At 45.0% G+C, this 22,942-nt stretch overlaps 1 protein-coding gene across 3 annotated transcripts in view; it reads left to right on the top strand.

Moving 5' to 3' along the window:
* The first annotated feature begins 2,441 nt into the window (after positions 1–2,441).
* IL34 (interleukin 34) overlaps positions 2,442–22,942 on the top strand; it is a 35,212-nt gene continuing 14,711 nt past the window's right edge. For 2 of the 3 annotated variants that reach the window (XM_060132561.1, XM_060132559.1), the window contains exon 1: positions 2,442–4,053. The gene's annotated coding sequence lies outside the window, so the exon portion shown is untranslated. Of the gene's footprint in view, positions 4,054–10,111; positions 10,195–22,942 lie in introns of those variants that run through there. The other variant, XM_060132560.1, reaches the window with a different exon arrangement.

Here is a 22,942-nt window from a genome sequence, read left to right as displayed (position 1 = left end):
GGGCCCAGGTGGGGGAACTAAGATCCTGAAAGACACAGTGGCACAGCCAAAAAAAAAAAAAAAAGCAAAAAAAAAAAAAGATTTGGAGGAATTTTCCTGAAGAATTTTACTATTGAGTGAGAAAAGTAAGAAATAGAGACAGGTACTATTATGATCCCCTTTTTGCAAAGAAACTCCAAATAAAGCCAAACGACCCCAAACCCCACACTTGTATTCGGTGTATTTCTGTATAGATACATGAGCATGAAGAAGGTGGTGACGGCTTCCCATCAGGGCTGCAGGTGAAGGAAAAGAAGAAGGAAAAAAAGAGATTTTGGTGCAAATGAAAATATCTACAATAGTCAACCTTCAGCCTCTCTGCTCTGATCCTGTTTATAGAGTAGGATAACTGATTGTGTGTTTGTTTCCGCAGGATAAAAAAATTAGAATACTGACTTGCAGCTATGCCCACTGTGAAGTGGGGGAGAAAGCAAGTTATATGGATCTGGTGATTCCATTCATACAAACAAGCATACCTCCTCCCTATGTATATATGTGCTCATGTGTTGGTGTGAGCAAGGAGAAAAGTGTGGAAGGACAGGTGTTGGCAACTGACGTAAAGCCGGACACGTGAGGTAAAGTTGGGGCACATTACGTGCACCTGACATTTTATCTCCTACAGTTTTGGACGCTAGCAGTCTGAAATCAAGGACCATGCTCCCTCTGAAGGCTGGATTCCTCCTTGTCTCTTCCTAGGAACACGCCTGTGTTTGGGTTTGAGGCCCACTGTGGGAAAGGTGGGGGGAGGGTAGGGGGAGAATGGGGGGTTGCTGGTAGAACCCGAGGCTGCCCACCACTGTGCTCCCTGTTCCGAGATGAACCCGACTCCCAGTCTATGGGCCACCAACTCTGGTAACAGACATTTCCGGAAGTTCTTGAGGAACCCTCCTTACTCACGCTGGGTCCCCTTGTGAGGGACCTTGAGTGGCTTCTCATCATGTGTTAGGAAGGTTTTGAAGGCCCGCCCCTTCCCAGCCTCCCGTCCTCTCTGTGCCTCCCTCTCTCTCGCCCACCTGCTCTGTAACCAGGCCTCCCCACCAGTGTCAGCTGCTCCAGGCTAGGCTTGTAGCTTTTTGACTTGTGTGCCAACCCCTGGCACACGGGAGAGGCTCGGGTCACAAATGCATGTAGAACAGACTTTAACTTTGACTCATTTAACAAGTTTCACGTTCTCATACAGGTGGCATGGGCAAGAGTAGGGGTCGTGGTGGAACCAGGGAGGGTCCTGGGTCAGACTGGTGTGTGTGATGAGAGTGGAGGCTGGCGACTCTCCCCTGGCCCCAGACCTCCCCATTCCAAGTGGCTTGGGGACAGGGGACTGCGTCTGATTCCCCTTTAGCTGTGATATATGCGTGTTAGAAAAGACAGACCAGGCCTCCACTGCGGGCCTCCCTGCATTAATTAGTTAACACGGTGATTGAATTTGCCTCATGATAGGCACTAAGCTAGGAATTCAGTGGGGCTTATGTTCCGGTGGGGATGGGGGTGGGGATGGATGCGAAACTACTGATGCATGTTTAATTACAATTGCAGTAGCTGTTATAAAACACAGGCCTCATTGCTCTTGGAAGGTGTAACAGAGCAAGTTTGATGATGAGCCAGAACAGAGCCTGTGTGCCAGGGCCTGTGTCCCTGCCAGCAGCCTTGTTAGAGCAGGGCTTGAACCCAAACTCAACAAGTGTGAAGCCAAACATTTGCGGGAAGTTGGGCCTTGTGTGACCAAGACGCTCCCCACAGCGGGGACCTCTGCAAACAGCCCCATTTCCCCTCCACCACTCCTCCCTCTCAACTCAGCTTGAAGAGGAGTTTCTCAAGCTCCATTTTTCAGGTGGGTAAAGTGAGGCCTAGAGAAGCAACCGATTTGCTCTACTAGGTCCCAAATCAGTAAGGAGAAGCCAAAGCCAGGTTTCTCGGCACCGTTCTCAGCCTGCCCAAGTCCTCACAGTCTGTCCTCTGTGAGCCAAAAAATGAGAAACAAAGCTGCTCTGTTCACTGAGATTTCTATTTTCTCCATTGTTCTCCACTAGGGACATTCCTGAATTGGTAAAGAAGGGACTGGCGCAGCCCGAGTCCTGGCAGTTGATTGGCTATGCTGTCCCTAAACCAGAATTGAAAAGTCAGGAGACAGAGAGAATTAGGAGAAGTCTGAGACTCTGAGGACCTCCCAGCCAGAGCTGAGACAGTGAATAGATGTTCAGGACACTGTGATCAGGTCAAAGGAAGAGGGTGGGGAGGGGGCATGGGGGGAGTACAGAGGGACAGCCCCCTTGGAGAGGGAGCAGCTGGAGCAATCAGGGGACTGGCTACCTTATGTGGGTCAGGGGCAGCATGTGAGAGGGTCTGGGAGGGTATGGGTGTGGGGGAGGGGAGGTGGGAAGGAGGGCGCATTAGGCAGGCAGGGGAAGGGGGAAGGGCATTCTGCTCAGGGAACAGCAGGAGCAAAGGGATTGAGGCTGGTCAGTCATCGTGGGGCGGAAGGGGTGGGCTGCAGGGGTGAGAGCCTGACCCCCTGGTGATCCTGGCTCCATGGAGCAAAGGATCATGAGAGACTTGTCCTGTGAGGGGGAAGGCTGTCGGTCCTATGGGAGGAGGACTGTTCCAGACATCCCTTAGGCTGAGAAAAGCAGAGAACCCTCCTCTTTCCCCTCAAATGCACATGTCCACTTACATGCAATATTCTTTTAGCTACTTTTACTTTTTTTTACTGTGGTAAAATATACATAACATACCATTTTAAACATTTTTAAGTGTACAATTCAGTGATGTTAAGCACATTTACAATGTTATGTAGCCATTATCCCTATTTCCAGAACTGTTTTTTTTAAAGAACATTTATTTATTTATTTATTTTTGGCTGCGTTGGGTCTTCGTTGCTGCACGCGGGCTTTCTCTAGTTGCGGGGAGCCGGGGCTACTCTTCGTTGCAGTGCACCGGCTTCCATTGCAGTGGCTTCTCCTGTTGCGGTGCGCGGGCTTCCGGGCTTCCGTAGTCGTGGCTCGTGGGCTCTAGAGCGCAGACTCAGTACTTGTGACATGCGGGCTCTAGAGCGCAGACTCAGTAGTTGTGGCGCACCGGCTTATTTGATCCGCGGCATGTGTGATCTTCCCGGACCAGGCCTCGAACCCGCGTCCCCTACATTGGCAGGCGGATTCTTAACCACGGTGCCACCAGGAAAGCCCGAGAAATTCGGTAGATTTTTTTTATGTTGATCTTGTGTCCTGCAACCTTGCTGAGCTCATTTATTAGCTCATCTTGTTCCCAATTTTAGGGGGAGAACATCCAGTCGTTCACCGTGTAAGTTTCTCATAGATGCCCCCTTTCTGGTTGAGGAAATTCCCTTCTATTCATAATTTGCTGAGAGTTTCCTTGAGAGTGGATGTTGGATTTTGTCAAAGGGACAAAATCTACTACATCTGCTGAGGTGATCATAGGTTTTTCTTTTTTAGTTTGCTAACATGGGGAATTCACAATGCTTGATTTTCAAATGTGAAACTAACCCTTCGTTCTTGGTACTGCATGTGAGATTAGTATAGGACGTGGGAATCCAGGTTCCTCCAGAGCATCCCGGGGACTGTCCTCCACATAAACTGGGTTTAGTGCCCAGTCATCCGGGGAGAAGGAGGGAGGGGACAGAGGGCAAGGGCGGGGACAGCACGTACCGCCAGATACAGCTGCCTGCGTCTGCCGCCTCACGTGAGCCGCCCCAGCTGAGCCAGGGGCCAACCTGGGACCCAGCGGCAGCTCCCCACAGCCTGTGTGCTCGTGGGGTGAGGCGGTCCCTGCTCTCAGGCTCTCTTGTAGGGTCTCAACGCTCAGCCCTTGTATCTCCTGGAGCTCGTTCTCTGCATCTGCGAAACGGAGCTGGTGGTGGCTGGGCAGCCAGAGCACACGCATTGACCCAGGAGGCTGCAAGCTGCGGCCAGTCTGCGCACCCCACGAAGGGTTCCTGAGTGCAGCGGAGACCGCCCACCAGGCCACACGCGCGCCGGCAGTTCCCTTCTGTGTGCAATGAAGGTAATGATCCTTCCTTCCAGGACTGCTCTCTTCAGTGAACCAATGGTGCCAAACCACTTAAATAAACCAGATAAAAGTGGCCGATGGACTATGTTCGAAGCCGATGCCCCCCACTCACTAGCCGTGTCTTTCCACCAATGGCTGAATCTCTCAGCCTTAGTCTCCTCACTTGTAAAAATGGAGATAATGATACCAAGAGGTGTGGGTACCGATGATAATTCGGTGTCACCGGGCAGATGAGCAAGCACCTGGCACAGTGCCTGGCACGTGGGAAATGCTGGGTAACATGTGGGGCATCTCAGGTGCCCAGAGCCGGTGCGGCTGCGGTGGAGACTCTTCTGGAGCTGGAGGAGCCACAGAAGCAGCCAGGGGCAGGAATGCACCCTGCCCTGGTTTAAGCGTGCAGTGATGTGCGTTTGCGGCGCCGCTGTGCCACCGGCTGGTGCTCTCAGCAGCCCTGCCAGGCTGGCATGATCCTTGTGCCCCATTCAGGTACCAGCGGGGAAGGAGAGGCTCAGAGCTAGAGCTAGAATTGGAATCCAGACGCCCTTGGTCGTTTTGAGGCGTTTGTGCCTTTCTAAAAGGTGAAGGATCTCCCCAGGGTTGATGCTAACTCTGGTCCTACGTTGAAGGGTAGTTGAGAGAGGGAGCAGGGAGAGGAGAAGGGAATCAAGTAGCCAAAGAAACTCTTGGTGTATTCTGTCCTTCCCCATCCTGGCCTTGGGCGGGGTTTTTCCTCCAGCTTCTTGGGCTGAGGGTTTAGCTGACCTAGTTCTCCTTCTCTATTGGCATTTCAGCATCTGGCCCAAATGTCCTACTCATTCACTCAGATATTGTTCATCAGATGTTATTGTCTTCTGTGTGCACAGGCTCTGGGGACACAGTGATGAGGTCAGAACAAGGCTCTGGAGGCCCTTCTTACAAGATAACATACAAGTGAACACAGCCAAGATAAATGCAGAAGTGCCGCAGGGAGTGTGACAGGGAATGACCTGGGCAGGTCAGAGAAGCCTCTCTACGCAGGTGATGTTTGAGTTGACAAGAAAGAGGCAGCTGGGCAGAAATCTGGGGTGGGACGTTCTAGACAGAGATAACAGACATAGTCCTTAAGGAGGAGTCGGTTTGATGTGTAGCTGAAGATCAGTGTCTGCTTGGACAGTGGGTGGAGTTGAGGGAGGGGTCACCTTGCAGTGTGTGGGGGAAGTCACGGGGAGCAGTGAGGACTTATTCTAAGTGCAGATTCCAGGATTCTTCTGAAAATGAAAAAAATGCTTGTATTCTTTTCTCACCTTCTGTCTTTTGTGATTTGGGGGGCCTCTTGTTTGGAAACATATTTGAGGGACTCTCAGAACTGGAAGGAAGTATTTGTGCCCACCAGATCCCCTTTAGCCACTGTTGTACCTATTTCCGGGCTGTTATGAACAGCAGACACCATGTCATTCTCTAAGTCACCTTGCCAGAGTTACTTGGTGGGGTCACACACCCTGGGGCAGGGGAGACCACTGACTAGTCAGGGGTATGAAAACCCAGCCGCCTTGCCCCAGGGTGGGAGGACTCTGGTGTTATTTAGTTATTTATTTTTAATAAATTTATTTATTTTTGGTTGCGTTGGGTCTTCGTTGCTGTGCGCAGGCCTTCTGTAGTTGTGATGAGCGGGGGCTACTCTTCGTTGTGGTGCGCAGGCTTCTCATTGTGGTGGCTTCTCTTGTTGCGGAACACGGGCTCTAGGCGTGCGGGCTTCAATAGTTGTGGCGCACGGGCTCAGTAGTTGTGGCTCACGGGCTCTAGAGCGCAGGCTCACTAGTTGTGGCACACAGGCTTAGTTGCTCCGCGGCATGTGAGATCTTCCATGACCAGGGCTTGAACCTGTGTCCCCTGCATTGGCAGGCGGATTCTTAACCACTGCGCCACCAGGGAAGTCCTCTGGTGTTATTTAAGAATGCTTTAGTACCCCTAAGACCTGCCCTTCCCTATCCTCTCCCCTCACTCCTTCACCTGAAAGTTTTCTCTGGCAAGCTCTCCCTCAATAACTCATATAAAAGCAAACCCTGTCCCAGGCTCTGCTTCTGGGGAAACCAAGCTTAGACAGGCCATTAGAGACCATGTGTTTTATGGATTAGAAAGTGAGCTTCTAGGTTTAGAAACTTCCAGCTCTGAAAGTCCCTAAAACTGTGTGATTTACTCAATCATGCAACAGGTTAGTGGCAGGGCCAGGCCCAGGAACTATCCAACAGCCAGAAGGCATCAGGGGTATGGGGTGAGGCCTGCTGGTGAATGTGGTGCAGAGCCAATGTCGCAGCTGTGGTTTACCAGCAGCTGTGCTCCCAGATGAAGCTTCATCTCAGGTAAGACCCCCTTTGCATGAATTGCTCCAGAGACTTTATGTCCAGAATTCCACCCACTTCCTCCTGTATTAGAGTAGTTCACACTAAAGTGTGAAAGATTGGCAGCTCACAGACAATGCATCCTGAAAAGAAGTTGCTTGTTAACCTCAATAAATCTGTAATTCGATGGACTTTTTACCAGGGTGGTAAAGTGAGTTGGAAGAATGCATACAGTGCAATTCTGTAGGGTTTTGAGGGCATGAGGGAGCCATATATCAGGAAATTCCTCAGCTTTCCCAAGGATCAGCTTCCCCACCCCCATTTCTGCTTCTCCTCACCCTCTTTTCCCCACAGTCAGATACGTTGAGAAGTGCTGGTGTCTTCCTCAGGTTTCAACAGCAGTGCCTGTCAAAGCTGCGAGTCACTGGAGGGGAAAGTGACTCAGCTAAAGAAATAATTTAGCCAAAAGTGCATTTTTGTAAAGAACAGACTGGTGATTTGAGCTAAGCTCCCCGGTAAGTGACTGATTTCTCAGAAGTACAGAGGACTGTTTATGATTTAGTAAATTTCCACACCATTTTCTTAAGGGCTGGCATCACTTGCTGGCTCAGGCAGGTTTGTGATATAGGTCTGGGTACGGCAGGGAAGGCACTCCTGAGGAGTGGCAGCCTCCCTGGACGGGGTTTCACCTGGACGGTGTTTCACCTTACCGTCCAAGTGGCCTTGGGCAAGTCATTTACTTTTTGCCTGGCACAGCTTCCTCATCTAAACAAATGGAGCTGGATATTCCAGAGCCTTGGTCCTCAAAGTGTAGTCTGCAGACCAGGAGCATCTACAACACCTAGGAGCTTGTTAGAAATTCAGAGTCCTGGGTCCCACCCCAGACCTTATGAATCGTATTTTAACAAGATTCCCAAGCCATTCATATACACATCACAGTTTGAGGAGCCCTGCTCTGGACAAGACCACTCAAATGTAGTCCTTAAACCAGCTGCATCAGTATCACCCAAGCTTGTTAGAAATGTCAGTTCCTGAGCTCCAGACCTACTGAATCACATCTCTGAGGGTCGGCCCTAAAAGCCTGTGTGCTAACAGCCTCTCCAGGTGACTTTTAAGCACGCTGACCTTTGAGAAGCACCCTCAGTCAAGTAACATTTATTCTAGCAGAGGCTTGGCTGTAGAGCAGCTGTTGTATACAGAACTTGTTCGGTGCTGCTCTGCGGTTCTGGAAGCGCTCACATTGCACTCCAAGGCAATTCTGGGATGTTCTTTTATCTTTATCTTGCTTTGCCAAAGAGAAAACTGAAGTTTAAGGGAGGTTAAGTGAGTTGCCCAAGATCTTTCTATCTCACAATGTCTTGCATAGCATTATTGACATAAGATGTTTCTGGCAAAGTCAGCTGTTACAGGGTAATAAAACTCCTCATAAATATTTAAGATTACCTGTTGATAAATGACAGAGGCTCTTGGAACATGAGCTGGGATAGATTTTGTGGGTCTTGATCAAGGCTTAGGAGCTCATGAACTGCAGCTCTTCTTTTACAGTTTCTTGTTTTGATTAGATAATATGTTCACATGGTTTAAACATCATATAATAAAGGACTATAGTCAAAGTTTTTCTTTAACTCTTGTTCCATAACCACCCAGTACCTTCCTCTTCAGGTTAACTGTTTTTGTTTTTTTTAATTAATTAAATTTATTTATTTTGGCTGTGCCGGGTCTTAGTTGCGGCACGCGGGCTCTTCATTGTGCCATGAGGGATCTTTTGTTGTAGCATGCGGACTTCTTAGTTGCAGCACACATGCAGGATCTAGGTCCCCGACCAGGGATCGAACACAGGCCCCCTGCATAGGGAGCGCAGAATCTTACCCACTGGACCACCAGGGAAGTCCCCCACAGGTAACTGTTTTTAGTTTATTGGATTTAACCTAATTAAAGCTGATCCTTGACAAAGCTGTGGAATCTCCTGATATATGGTTACCCTCATGACCCCCAAAATCTCTGAACTTGCAGTATATGCATTTTTCCAATTCACTTTATCATCCTGACAAAAAGTCCATCAAATTACACATTTACTTGGGTTAACAAGCATCTTCTTTTAATGATGCACCATCTCTAAGAGGTTCTGAGCTGCCACTCTCTCACACTTTAGTGTGAATTATTCTAATACAGCATCTCTTTATACAAATATAAGCATATACAAATATGTATTCTATATAATATATATTAACTATATATAATAGCATATATCACATATATTTAATGCTTTGTCACCTCTGCCGACACAAGTTACAAACTAGAATACATGGTGCTGTTCTGTGCCTTGCTTGTTTCATTGAATATATTACACAATTCTATTGTGTGATAACAGTTGTTTCCATTCTGTTATCACAGACATTGCTTGTATAGGTGGCATTTTACCTGTGCTTATTATATGTGCAGGATAAATTCCCAGAAATGAGATTGCTAGGTATCTGTATTTGTAATTTCAAGAGATATTGCCAACTTGCCCTCCTTAAGTTAGTACCAATGTGCACCTCCACCAGCTTTGGATGAGAAGTTACTGTTTTCTCACCTCTTTGTCAGATCGTTAAATTGTCATATCATTAGATTTTTACCAATCTGGTAGGTGAAAAACAGTGACTCAATTGAATCTTCATTTAAATTTGTAATGAAAGTTTTAAACTTAGAATATGTGTTTACGGGCCATTTCTATTTCTTTTTCTATGACTCTCTTACTATTAGTATTCTGCTTATTTTAAAAATTGGATTGTAGGGACTTCCCTGGCAGTCCAGTGGTTAAGACTTCGCCTTCCAATGCAGGGGGTGTGGGTTCTATGCCTGGTCGGGGAGGTAAGATCCCACATGCCTGGAGGCCAAAGAACCAAAACATAAAACAGAGGCAATATTGTAACAAATTCAATAAAGACTTTGGAAATGGTCCACATCAAAAAAAAAATCTTAAAAAAAATTGTATGGTTGCCTTTTTCTTTATTTCTAGGAACTGATTATCTATTAGGGAAGGTTGGCCTTTTGTCTTTGATAAAAGTCGTGTCTAATTTAGTGTTTCTCTTTTATTTTGTTGATGGTTGGTTGGTTTTGTTTGCATGCGTTTTTATTTTTTGCCGTCAAATTTATCAGTCATTTCTTTTACGGCTTCTGAATGTTGAATCATAGGTACAAAGGTCTGCCCCACTTCAAGATAACATGTTATTTATTTTCTTCTATTATTTTACATCCAAATTTTGATCCATTTGGAATTTATCCTGAGGTATGCTGTAAGGTATAGATCCAACTTTTTTTTTTTCAGATGGCTATCTTTTCTCTGCTGAATTGAAAAGCTACTTTTATCGTAAGCTGTTTATCATAAGCTTTTTTTCTCATACATATGTGGGTCTGTTTCAGAACTTGCTCCTCTTTTCCATTGGTTTCTCTGTTTACTCATGTTCATTCATGCTCATGGTTTTGCTTGCTACGGTTTACAATATTTAAAAATATCTTTTGGTGTATTGAAGGGCTGCCCCTTATTTTTAGATCTCTTTCAGGCTACTCTTGCTTATTTGTTTTTCTATTTGAACTTTGTAATCTGGTATGTAATTACACACACACGTGTTGGTGTTTTTACTGGAATTGCTTTAATAAAAACTGAAGTATAACACACATACAGGAAAGGGAACAACTTGTAAGTATACGGCTTGATAAATTATCATATAGTAAACTGAACTATTACCCAGATCTGGAACTGGAGCAGTACCAGCATGGAGAAGCCCCCCTCCGGTCCCCAGGCTGTTATTACTACATCGCCCTCTTCCAAAAGGTAATTATCGTCCTCATTTCTTATGTCATAGATTAGTTTTGATGTTTTTTTAAAACTTTATATAAATGGATTCTTTTGTATTTGGCTTCTTTTGCTCAACATTATATTTGTGAGGTTTTCTAAGTCTGTCCTCCTGCTGATGGACAATTAAGTTGTTCCCAGTTTTTGGCTATCATGAATAATGCTGCCATGAACATTGTAACACATGGCTTTTGGTGCCCCTATATATACATTTCTGCTGGATATTTACTTACGAGAGAACTTATACATGGGATATGCATATGTTCAACTACAGAAAATACTGCCAAACTGTGTTCCAAATAGATATGTAACCACGTACCCTCCTTCCAGTGGTATCTGAGAATTCCAGTTATTCCTAGTTCCTGCAACAATTGGTTTTGTTGGTCATTTGGATTTTACTTACTCTGGTGTGTGTGTAGTGGTAATTAATTGTGGTTTTAATTTTCACTTCTGTAATGACTAATGAGGTTAAGCACTTTAAAATATGTATTTGTTGGCTATTTAAATATTCTCTTTCGTGAAATGTATTGGGATTGCTTCAAATTTATACATTAACTTCAGAGAATGGACATATTGATGATGTTGGATGTTCCTATCCAGGAACATCGTATGTCTTTCCATTTGTTTAAATCTTCTGTGTCCTTTAGTATTGTTTGCAGTGTTTTGGTATGGATCTTGCACATTTTTTGATAGGTTTATTCCTAGATATTTTATGTTTTTTATGGAGTCTTTTCTAACTGGCTATTGTTTGTAGTAGTTTCTTAATTGATTCTTTTAGCTGTTCTAGGCTTATAATCATTTCATCTATAAATAGAAATGTTTCCAATTCCAATTCCTCCTATGCAGTTCTTTATCTTTGTTTTTTTAATTGAGATATAATTGACATATACATTGTATTAGTTTTGGGTGTACAAAATGATGATTCCATATATGTATATGTGTGAAATGATTACCACAATAAGTTTGGTTAACATTCGTCACCACAAGTAGTTATAATTTTTTTCGTATAATGAGAACTTTTAAGATTTGCTCCTTTAGTAACTTTCAAATATACAATACAGTATTGTTTTAATTTCTTTCTTTTTTTTTTTTTTTTTCGGTACGCGGGCCTCTCACTGTTGTGGCCTCTCCCGTTGCGGAGCACAGCCTCCGGACGCGCAGGCTCAGCAACCATGGCTCACGGGCCCAGCCGCTCTGCGGCATGTGGGATCTTCCCGAACCGGGGCACGAACCCGTGTCCCCTCCATCGGCAGGCAGACTCTCAACCACTGTGCCACCAGGGAAGCCCTAGTATTGTTAACTATAGTCACCGTGCTGTACATTATATTCCCTCATCCAATTATTTTATCTCTCATTTCTTTAGCTTATCTAACTGCACTGGCTAGTACCTTCTGTACAGTGATAGTGTGCACATGTGTGTTATATCTGACTTCAGTGGGAATGCGTCTGGTGTTTTCTAGTTAAGCAAAATGCTGGCTTTTGACTGAGATTTATATATTTTATCTTATTAAGGAATTATCCATTGATTCCTACTTTGGGATTTTTTATCAGCAAAGTGTGTTTTTTTGGTCAAATTTTGTCAAATGCTTATTCAACATTTATGGATTTCCTGGGATCTATCATTATGTTATACTATATTAAGAAGTTTCTGGCAGTTCCCTGGTGGACTAGTGGTTAAGATTCTGGGCTTTCACGGCCGTGGCCTGGGTTCAGTCCCTGGACAGGGAACTAAGATCCTGTGAGCCGTGCAGTACAGCCAAAAAAAAAAGAAGTTTTTTAATATTGAACCATCCCTGTATTCCTGCAGTAAATTCCCCTTGGTCTTTTCTTTCTTTCTTTTTTTGGCCACGCCGCATGGCTTGCAGGATATTACTTCCCTGACTAGGGATTGAACCTGGGCCACCGAAGTGAAAGTACCAAGTCCTAACCACTGGACCGCCAGGGAATTCCCTCCCTTTGGTTTTTTAATGTGCTGTGCCACCCTACTGGAGACAGTTCTTTGACTGAGCCAACAGCTACTGTGGACTCCTCTGGAGAGGGTCTAGGGTCATGTACAGAGTCAGTACATATGGGCTGAAGTGTCCTTTCCTAAAGTGAGGAACCATTGGTTTGATTCTTTTTTAGCAAACCCAACTCCAAACTCCTTCCTGGTGTAATGGACAACAGAAACTGGGGTTTTGGGAATCCCCGGTGGTCCAGTGTTTAGGACTCTTTGCTTTCACTGCCGTGGGTCCGGGTTCAATCCCTGGCCAGGAAACTAGGATCCCACAAGCCATGTGGTGCAGCCAAAAGAAAAAACAAAAAAAACCCCGACAACTGGGGTTTTCCATCCAGTTGGGAAAAAATGCATGTTTCTGATCTTAGCCTTTTTTTTCAGTTTCGCTCTGTTGTCCTTTGGTTAACTTTCATCTCAAAACAAAACAAAACATTCCAAAACCCAAAAAACAAAATTAAACAACCTTAATCCTGTTACACTCAGTTTTTGTTTATATAATGTTTTGGAGGATGTCCCAGTAGGCTTTGGGACTCACTGCTCTGTTGTTTCTCAAGAAGGGAAAAAAGTTGAAGGAGTCTGGATATGTAACAAACCTCTGGGTTCTCAGTCACTGGGGAATCCAGTGCCCAATCCAAAGAAGAGGCATCCACTTGGCAGTGCAGCCAGTGGTTAAGACTTCCAGGCCAATTTGTCTGGGCTCAAATCCCTCCTCTGTGTACTGCTGTGTGACCTCAGACAAGTTATATAACCTCTCTGGTCCTCAGTGCCCTCATTGAAAATGAAAGATAATAATGATCCTACCTCTAGCCTTGTTGTGAGGATTCGGTGAGTTCATGCCTGGCAAGTTCCTTGGCCATAAATGTGGGGGATCCAGAACGGAGACTAGAGCATCCAGTGTGGATTGGGCCAGGTGGTCTTTGCATTCAGTGACTTTCCTAACCTTTGCTGATGCCAATCCTCATGCAGATATCTGCCAGTGTGCTTAGACAAGTGACTGGCAAGTTCTCAGGGTCAGGGGCTTCTAAGATGAAGCAAAATAATGAAATAAAAATTCCCCTTTTGTAAGTGTCTGGGCTGCAGAAAGCAAAGGAATGGAAGATTCCTTAAGGTTGATATTTCAGATAATAAATTTGTGAGTTACTGAAGAGCTGAGTTAAGGCTCTTGGCCCCTAATCAGGCTTTTCTGCAGCCTTTAATTCTAAGGCTTGGACCTCCCTCAGAAGTGTGTTGGTTCATTTTTGAATGGGGCATCTGCAAGTTGGCTTTCTTAGGTAGTGCTGCCTGTAGTCCCCATAGTATTTGTGTCTGAGAGGGTAAAAGAGGCATTTTGCTGTGGGCAGAGGGAACAGATGCGGAGGTTGGTTGAGTGTGAAGGGAGCCATTGGGAGGGAGGGGCTCCCTGGGCAGTGCCCTGGTTCTCCCACTAAATGTGGATTCTGAACAGCATTGCCTGGCTCTCCTTCAGGTGTTTTGTCTAATTTGGTGAAGCAGGAGCCAAAGGAGGCCTCATCAACAGCTTGCTGTTTCCAATGAGCTATTTGCAATTTTTAAAATTGTAGTATAATTACTTAAAATAAAAGGCACAGACCTTAAACATTCTGTTTGATGGTTTGTTAGTTTCCTAGGGCTACCGTAACAAAGTACCACAAATTTGGTGGCTTAAAAGAACAGAAGTGTGTTCTCTCACAGGCCTGGAGGCTAGAAATCCAGAATGAAGGTGTCAGCAGGGCCATGATTTCTTTGACTTTTCATTGCCTCTTCCTGGCTTCTTGTGGTTGCTCACAATTCCTTGGCTTGTGGACATGTCATTCTGATCTCTGTCTTGATCGTCACGTTGTGTTCTCCCTGTGTGTCTCTATTTTCTCTTATAAGGATGCCAATCATTGGATTAGGGCCTTCCGTAATCTGGTATGACCTCACTCTAATTTAACGAATTAAATCTGCAAAGCCCCTATTTCCAAATAAGGTCACATTCTAAGATTCCAGTGGACATGCATTTTGGGGGGACACTATTCATCCCAGTACAGATGGCTTTTGACAATTGTGTATACCCAGGTGACTACCACCCCAGTCAACAACCAGGATATTTCCATCACTATGGATTTGCTCATGCCCCTTTCTAGTCAGTTCATACCACTACCACCCACCCTAGACAATCACTGTTCTGATTTCTGTAACTGTAGATTAGTTTTTTGCCTGTCCTTGCATTCGAGTAAATGGAATTATGTAGCATGTGCTCTTTCACGTCTGGCCTCTTTTGCTCAGAATGTTTTTGAGATTCATCCATGTTGTTGCGTGGATCACCAGTTTGCTCCTTTTTCTTGCTGAGTAGTCTTCTGCTGTGTGATTATACCACGGTTTGTATATCCATTCTTCTATTGATGAACATTTGGATTGTTTTCAGCTTTTGGAACTGCATATTATTCATAGCATGAATATAGTAGCAATGCACATTCTTGTTTGTTCTTTTTGTGGACATAGATCTTGATTTTTCTAGGTTAATACTAGGAGTAGGATTGCTGCTTCATAGGGCAGGTGTATATTTCACTTTATTAGAATTGCCAGTCTTCCAAAATGATCGTATCCTCCCAAGAGCGATGTGTAAGAGTTCCGGTTGCAAAAAAAAAAAAAAAAGAGTTCCGGTTGCTTCGTATCCTCGTGAACTTGGTTACTTTCTTGGTGGTAGTTATTTTCTTTGATGCATAGAGAGGATAACTCTGCGGAGGTTTCCATCCACAGAGCTGTCGAGCTGAAGTCCCTCCAGCTACTGACTTCTGCTTCCCTCCTTTTTGTTTTGTTTTGTTTTGTTTTTTATCGTATTGCTCCAAGGAAGCTTTCAGGCAGAAAGGTCTGCTGGAGTCCCTTTTTTCTGAGAAGAGCAAAAGTATGGACCCTCCACACTCTGTTCTACTCTTGAGTCTCCTTGCTTGTTGGAGGTCAGAAGTTGGAGGTCAGAGGTTGGAGTCCTTCAGAAGGACATCAGCAACTTTCTTGAAGCAGGAGCTGTTCAGAGTGTTCAGGGCTCCCACGTGACTTGTTCCACACTGTGTTTGTTTGTTTCTTTCTTTCACAGTCAAGTGTTTTGCTCACAGATCTCTATTGATGGTACACAAGCAACAGCAATAAAGGAAATCATTCAAAAATAAAAGAGAGAAATTCACTGGTCTTGGAATATATGTGGGGAGTGGGGGTGGATAAGTTGCCTTTAAAGTTAAAACTGTAAAATTACCACTTAATAAAAGCCTGTGCTTTGAAAAAATTTAAAAAAGAAAGCTTAAGTTTTCCAAAACCCATCTTTACTGCAATTTATAATAGTGAATAATAAAAATAGTAAATACTGAGCTACTGCATACCATCCCATGTTCTAAGTTTTCCATATATAGAAACTCGGTAAATACTCCCATAACGCTTTGAGGTCAGAATTTTGTATCAAGGCCATTTTACAGATGAGGAACCTGAGGCAAGAAGAGGATGCTGACCTCTCCCAAGGCAAGGTGGAGCCAGAATTTGAACTCAAGGGTTCTAGCTTCAGAGTCTGTACATATCTTACCTGCACATTTTTTCCTTAGGGTCATTCACATTTTGGAAACCTAGTCACATTTATTCAAAAAGGAAACATTATATCACTACCATAAATGGGAGATTCATATCACTTGCCAAAGATAGATGATAACTATAAAAACAAGTACTCTGATAACAGTATTATTCTAAACTTATTCCTATTGTTTCTCCCCCCAGCACCTTTTTTTTTTTTTTTTTATGGTTTGTGCTTTTGGTGTCAAATATAAGAAAATTTTGCCCAACTCAAAGCCACAAGTATTTTCTCCTAGAATTGTTATAGTTTTAGGTTTTGCAATTATGTCTATGATCCATTTCAAGTTATTTTTATGCATGGTGTGAGGTAAGGGTTATGTTTAATGTTTTTTAAGTAAGCATTTCCAGTAGTTTCTGCAGCATTGGTTGAAAAGACTCCCTTTCCATGTCTTCTCTGGGTCTGACGTTTCCCCGGGAATGGGAGGATTAATTCTCACAGTCGCTACAAGGAGAAAAAGGTACAATCATTGTGCTACACTGGATATATACCCATTGGCACACGGTCAGGACTCAATAAACAGCAATTAGTTCTCAGATTATGGTAACTGCTTTCCTGTGGTTTGGCATTTAAGTTGTTTCCAGTTTTCTTTCTTCAAGTGTAAACAGCAATGCAATGGATATTCCAACCGTACTGCTTTTTTTTTCTTTAAAATTATTTTAGAGTATATTTACACATCTTAATCCATACTACAATTAGTGTTAGAAGTGTTTGGATTCATGCACTCTGCCAGAAGCCAGAAGCCATGCATTGCTTTTGAATTAGCTCTGCTTCTAACTAGAGGGAGCTCCTTGAGAGTGCTAAGAACTGGAATCATCACCTTCCCTGGCAACCCCCTGCCACCATCCCCAGTGGGTATTTTCTCATCTTCCCTTTAGCTGCACACACCACTCCCATGATACTGTTTTCTACTCATTTATTTACCTCCTTGCCTCCCCCACTGGCCTGTATACCTCTTACTGGAATCACACCTTACCAGTTCCCAGCACAGTGGCTGCACATAGTAGGTGCTTAATAAATGTTGACTGTAAGAACAGCGTGCAGCACAGCATGAACTAGTACTGCCGCTGGATCTGTGGACTTCTCCGAGATGAGCTCTCTGATAACATTGTTCTTTTAGCACTGGTGCTTTCGTTCCAAGACATCTCATCATTTAAACAGCTTTCTCTAAGTGTGGATTGTGTGCCATTAGTTAATGTTGGATGGCGTAACATGGTACTGGTACTTGGATCCTGCATTAAATAACATTGAATCCCAAAGTGAGGAAATTTCTTTTCAGTTCTTTTTCAATCCTTCTTACTTCTCTAGGAAAGGGTTTCTCAGCCTCAGCACTGCTGACATTTGGGGGCCAAAAAATTCTTTGCTGTGGGGCGGCTGCCCTGTGCAGGGTAGAATGTTTACAGCATCCTGACCTCCACCCACTAGATGCCAGTAGCACCACCACCCCCAGTTCTGACAACCAAAGATATCTCTAGGCATTGCCAAATGTCACCTGGGGGACAAAATCCACCTCCCAGCTGAGAATGACTGCTCTAGGAGAAAGACTCAGTCTGGTGCTAATATATTTCAAACACCTCTCTAACCCTTGCTAGTCTCCCTTTTCCAAAAAGAGAGAGCAGATCCCTAGTTCAGCAGGCAATGCTTTCTCACTTGAATTTACATTATTTTGCTTTCCTTGATGTTACTTTCTCATTTTGGCAGGTTAGAATTGTTTTCCTCTCAATGTAAGTGTTATGAAGTTTTCTTTACAAATAAATTTCAGTAAAAAGGTGAGTGACTATAGAGAAATATACCTCAAACATGTGGATATGACCCAGATAGCTCTGTGCTAGACGCCTGGTTCTAAGGAAACATTGAGTAACTTGTCTTCCTGTTTCAGTGCTTCTGTCGTCTGCAGCACTGGGCAGGCTTTTATGTTTTTCTTTTTAAAAATTAATTAATTTTTTTTTGCTGTGTTGGGTCTTCATTGTTGCGTGCGGGCTTTCTCTAGTTGCGGTAAGCGGGGGCTACTCTTCGTTTTGGTGCACGGGCTTCTCATTGCGGTGGTTTCTCTTGTTGTGAAACATGGGTTCTAGGTACACGGGCTCTAGTTGTGGCTTGCGGGCTTTAGAGTGCAGGCTCAGTAGTTGTGGCCCATGGGCTTAGTTGCTCCGTGTGGGATCTTCCCCGACCAAGGATCGAACCCGTGTCCGCTGAATTGGCAGGAGGATTCTTTTTTTTTAAAACATCTTTATTGGAGTATAATTGCTTTACAATGGTGTGGCAGGTGGATTCTTTTTTTTTTTTTTTTTTTTTTGCGGTAAGCGGTCCTCTCACTATTGTGGCCTCTCCCGTTGCGGAGCACAGGCTCCGGACGCGCAGGCTCAGCGGCCATGGCTCACGGGCCTAGCCACTCCGTGGCATGTGGGATCTTCCCGGACCGGGGCACGAACCCGTGTCCCCTGCATCTGCAGGTGGACTCTTAACGACTGCGCCACCAGGGAAGCCCCAGGTGGATTCTTAACCATTGCGCCACCAGGAAAGTCCAGGTTTTTTTGTTCTGCTTCACCTAAGTCAATACTCCAGCTTGGGAGATGCCCTAGAGATCTGGTGTAGGTGCCAAGCCTCCCAGACATGCTAACACTGATCACATACATGCATCACCTGTCAGAAGTGTACTGCCTGCTACAGGCATTTGGTCTGTGGACCCAGGAGTGAGTCTTGGTTGATAAAATCATTCAGGTAGCTTTGGATTACAAGGGTAAAGGCAGTGCATGTCTTGATGCCAGCCAATCTTTTTCTGAGAAGCAGGCATTTGAAAACAAATCACACAGGCCTGGAGACTTCCTGATTTCATAGGTCAGACGTGGGAGGAAAGTACACTATGTCATTCATATCAGATATCTTGGCAAAGCTGCTGGCCTGCTACTGACTCTGCTTGCCTCATGGGAAAAGGCTTGATCAGATAGCCATGTGAGTGAGAATATCACACTTAGCAACCCTTGATGAATTAATGGGTCTAGGCATTAAGCATTGATAGCTATCAACATCAGAAAAGAGTGAAAACCAGACATTACCTCCTGTTGGGAGAACCCAGCACCATGTGTAGTCGTGACAAAGGATTTATGCTTGAGTCTGATCCAACCCCCAGTATGCAAAAGCAGAGAACAGAGGAATGTGTTGAATTGCACAGTGAGTGCAGACTGGGAGCACTCTCTGGGACACATATCCTGGGTTCTTTAACAGATGAAGTGTAAAAGGATGGGATGGAGGAGAAATCCTGTAGATTGTAGATTAAAAGAGGCTTAAAAGATATGAAATTTTAAAAATGGGCAAGGCTGAAAACTAAACTATACTGTCTAGGGAGGCACACTTGGTTGATAAAACCAGAAAGAAAGGCAACAAAGTGACTGCTGTAATAATTAGGTTGCTGGTTACTTTTTTGGCGAGCTATAGTTGAGATGGGGCTCATGGAGGACCTTTTAGGCTGGCTGACTGGGTTCCATTCCTTGATTTCATGGTAGATATAAAGTTTGTTTATCTTATAATAATTCATTAAACTATACATTTGTTTTCTGTTACCTCTATGTTTTATTTTAAAATAGTTTTTAAAAAGCAAGGTGCAGGGCTTCCCTGGTGGCGCAGTGGTTGAGAGTCCGCCTGCCGATGCAGGGGACACGGGTTTGTGCCCCGGTCTGGGAAGATCCCACGTGCCGTGGAGCGGCTGGGCCCGTGAGCCATGGCCGCTGAGCCTGCACGTCCGGAGCCTGTGCTCCGCAATGGGAGAGGCCATAGCAGTGAGAGGCCCGCGTACCGCAAAAAAATAAAAAAATAAAAATAAATAAATAAAAAATAAAAAAAGGAAGTACCGATAGATGCTATGTTTTAGCCTGCTCAGGTTGTCATAATAATATACCACAGCTTTCCAGGCGGCGGGGACGGAGGTGGGCCCGGCGGTCCGCGCGGCCTCCGGACTGGAGCCCGGGTCCCCGCCCACCCCAGCGCCCGCCACCAGCCGAGCCCCGCGTCGCCGTCCTGGGTCCCGGTGGCCGGAGGTGCGCCCGGGTCCGCGGGACAGGCGGGCGAAGAGGTCGCCTGTGTTGGGGCGTGGGGTGCGGCGAGGTTCCCGCGCCTCCCTGGAGCCCGGTCCGGGGCTGGGGCGCCGCGGTTTGCTATGCTCTCCGCACTCTCCCGGGCTCTGAAGCCTCGAGAACACGGCTAGGCAGCAGTAGTTTAATGGGGCCTGCTGGGAACTAGGGGCCTGCTGGGGTCTCAGTTCTTGGCTGGCCCCGGAACAAGAGGTTGCCAGGTGTGTGACGGCAGCAGGTAGGAGTGAGATGCTGGTGCAGTGATGAGCAGGAAAGGAGGACAGTGGCGGTTGGCCTGTGAACCTAGGCAAGAATGACCAGCCAACACAATCCAGACCAAGGTCCGTGGACCCAGCTCGGTCCTGTGAGGCTGGTCAGTGGAACAGACCTGAAGGCGTGGCTCTTGTCACTCTAGGACTGGCTTTGGGACAGATCCAGCTGATGAGGCCAGGGCACCGTCCTCAGTTCTCCAGGAGAGTGCGCCGGAGTGGAGCCAGGGGGGTGTGCCTGACTCAGCACTGCGGCCACGCATGTCCAGTCTGCTGGCAAGGGCAGTGGAGAGCCAGGGGAAGTCATGGCCTTGGGAATGTCCTCTGATGAAAAAGAACCTGCAGGCTTATAAAATAACTTGTGTGTGGAACGTTGGTGTGTTGAAAAGCAGTTCTGTGTGCTGATCCCCCTTGGTGTGGATCAGCAGTGCTGAGGCAGCAGGCGTGATATGGAAGTGTGAGCAGAGACCGTTTGGAGTCCCCAGACTCCAGGGAAACTAGAGGTGACAGCCAGCCTAGTGAAGAGGACAGGAGTTGGGGCTTGTGGTGGCAGCCCAGCAGGTGCCCCTTGTCTCAGGGCCCTAATCCTGGCTCCAGCCGGGTGGTCAGGGGAGCTGCAAGGTCTTCTGGGTGAGCAGAGCTCACAGTCCTAAGCTGTTCTTCGTTGTGTTTGGGTCATCTCCCCCCATCCAAGAGGAGAAATCTAGATGAGGTTTAAGAATTAGTGCTTTCAAAGGTAAATAAATATGTGAGGTGATGGATGGGGGAATCCTTTCACAATGTATATGTATATCAAATCATCACGTTGTACACTTTAAATACCTTACACTTTTATTTGTCAATTATACCTCAATAAAACCAGAAAAAAAAAAGAATTAGTGCTTTAAGAATGTGGATCTCATAGTTGAAACCTTGGGACACGTGTTTTCAGCCCAAGGTGTTAAAGTGAATGGAAGGATTCAATGCCTTTTCAAGGAGGGTGTCTCCATGTGGGCAGAACTAGAGAATAAATGGGTCTTGAATATATACTGTAGACTGGGAGGCTTAAACAACAGAAATTTATTTTCTCACAGTTCTGGGGGCTGAAGTCCAAGATGAGCGCACCAGCATGGTTGGTTTCTGGTGAGTGCTCTCCCCTTGGGTTGCAGACAGCCACCTTCTGGATGTGTGCTCACGTGACCTCCTTTTTATGGGATCATGGAGAGAGAGAGAGAGAGAACAAGCTCTCTGATGTCTCTTCTTATAAGGGCACTAATCCTGTCATGAGGGCCCCACCTTCAGGACCTCATCCAACCCTAATTACCTCACAAAGACCCCATTTCCAAATAACATCACATTGGGGGTTAGAGCTTCAACACAGGAATTTGGCAGAGGCACAAACATTCAGTTTACATGATGAATGAACCCTGCAAATATTATGCCAAGTGACAGAAACTGGTCACAAAGGATCACATATTATAAGATCCTATTTACATGAAAGGTCCAGAATATGCAAATCCGTAGAGATAGAAAGCAGATTAGTGGTTGCCAGGGGCCAGGGGGAAGAGGAAATAAACAGTGATTGCTGATGACTACAGAGTTTATTTTTAGGTTGGTGAGAATGTTCTAGAATTAGATTATGGTAATTGTTGCACAACTTTGTGAATATACTAAAAATCTCCACTGAATTGTGCCCTTCAGAATGGCAGACTTTATGACATGTGAGTTATATCTTAATTAATTTTTTTAGGTTTTTTTTTTTTGATGGGGACCATTTTTAAAGTCTTTATTTAATTTGTTACAATATTGCTTCTGTTTTATGCTTTGGTTCTTTGGCCACGAGGCATGTGGGTTCTTAGCTCCCTGACCAGGAATCGAACCCCCATCCCCCGTGTTGGAAGGCGAAGTCTTAACCACTGGACCACCAGGGAAGTCCCTTAAATTTTTTTTTAAAAAGAGAGGAAAAAAGACATAGAGACCCATCAATCAGTGGACCAACTTACTGGGCTCTTAATTCAAACAAAGCAACTTAAAAAAAGACGTTTTTTAAACAACCAGGGAAAATTGAATGTGGATTCTTTTTTTTTAAATTTATTTTTAATTGATGTAACATTGGTGTATAATATTACATGTTTCATGTATGCAGCATTATATTTCTACTTCTGTATACACTACAACCTGCTGACCACCAAAAATTTAGTTTCCATCCATCACCATACAGTTGCCAACCATATAGTTACAACATATGTTACCCATTTTGCCCTTCTCACCCTTCCGCTCTGGTAACCACTACTCTGTTCTCTGTATCTACATGTTTGTTTTTGTTTGGCTTGGTTTGTTCGTTTGTTTTTTATATTCCACGTGAGCAAAATCATATGGTATTGTATTTCTCTGACTTATTTCACTTAGCTTGATACCCTCAAGGTGCATCAGTGTTGTCACAGATGGCAAGATTTCATCTTTCTAATGGCTGAGTAGTATTCCATTGTATATATAATATATGCCACATCTTCTTTATTTATTCATCCATTTACTGGCACTTAGGTTGTTTCCATATCTTGGCTATTTAAAATAATGCTATGATGAACATAGGGGTGCATATCTCTTTTCAAATTAGTATTTTCATATTCTTTGGATAAATACCTAGAAACGTTGGGGGGAGTTCCCTGGTGGCACAGTGGTTAAGAATCTGCCTGCCAATGCAGGGGACACGGGTTCAAGCCCTGGTCCGGGAAGATCCCACATGCCATGGAGCAACTAAGACCGTGCGCCACAACTACTGAGCCTGCGCTGTAGAGACCACGGGCCACAACTACTGAGCCTG

This window comes from Lagenorhynchus albirostris, chromosome 19, assembly GCF_949774975.1.
Source record: "Lagenorhynchus albirostris chromosome 19, mLagAlb1.1, whole genome shotgun sequence".
Lineage (NCBI taxonomy): Eukaryota > Metazoa > Chordata > Mammalia > Artiodactyla > Delphinidae > Lagenorhynchus > Lagenorhynchus albirostris.
This window is presented reverse-complemented; position numbering and strand designations above follow the sequence as displayed.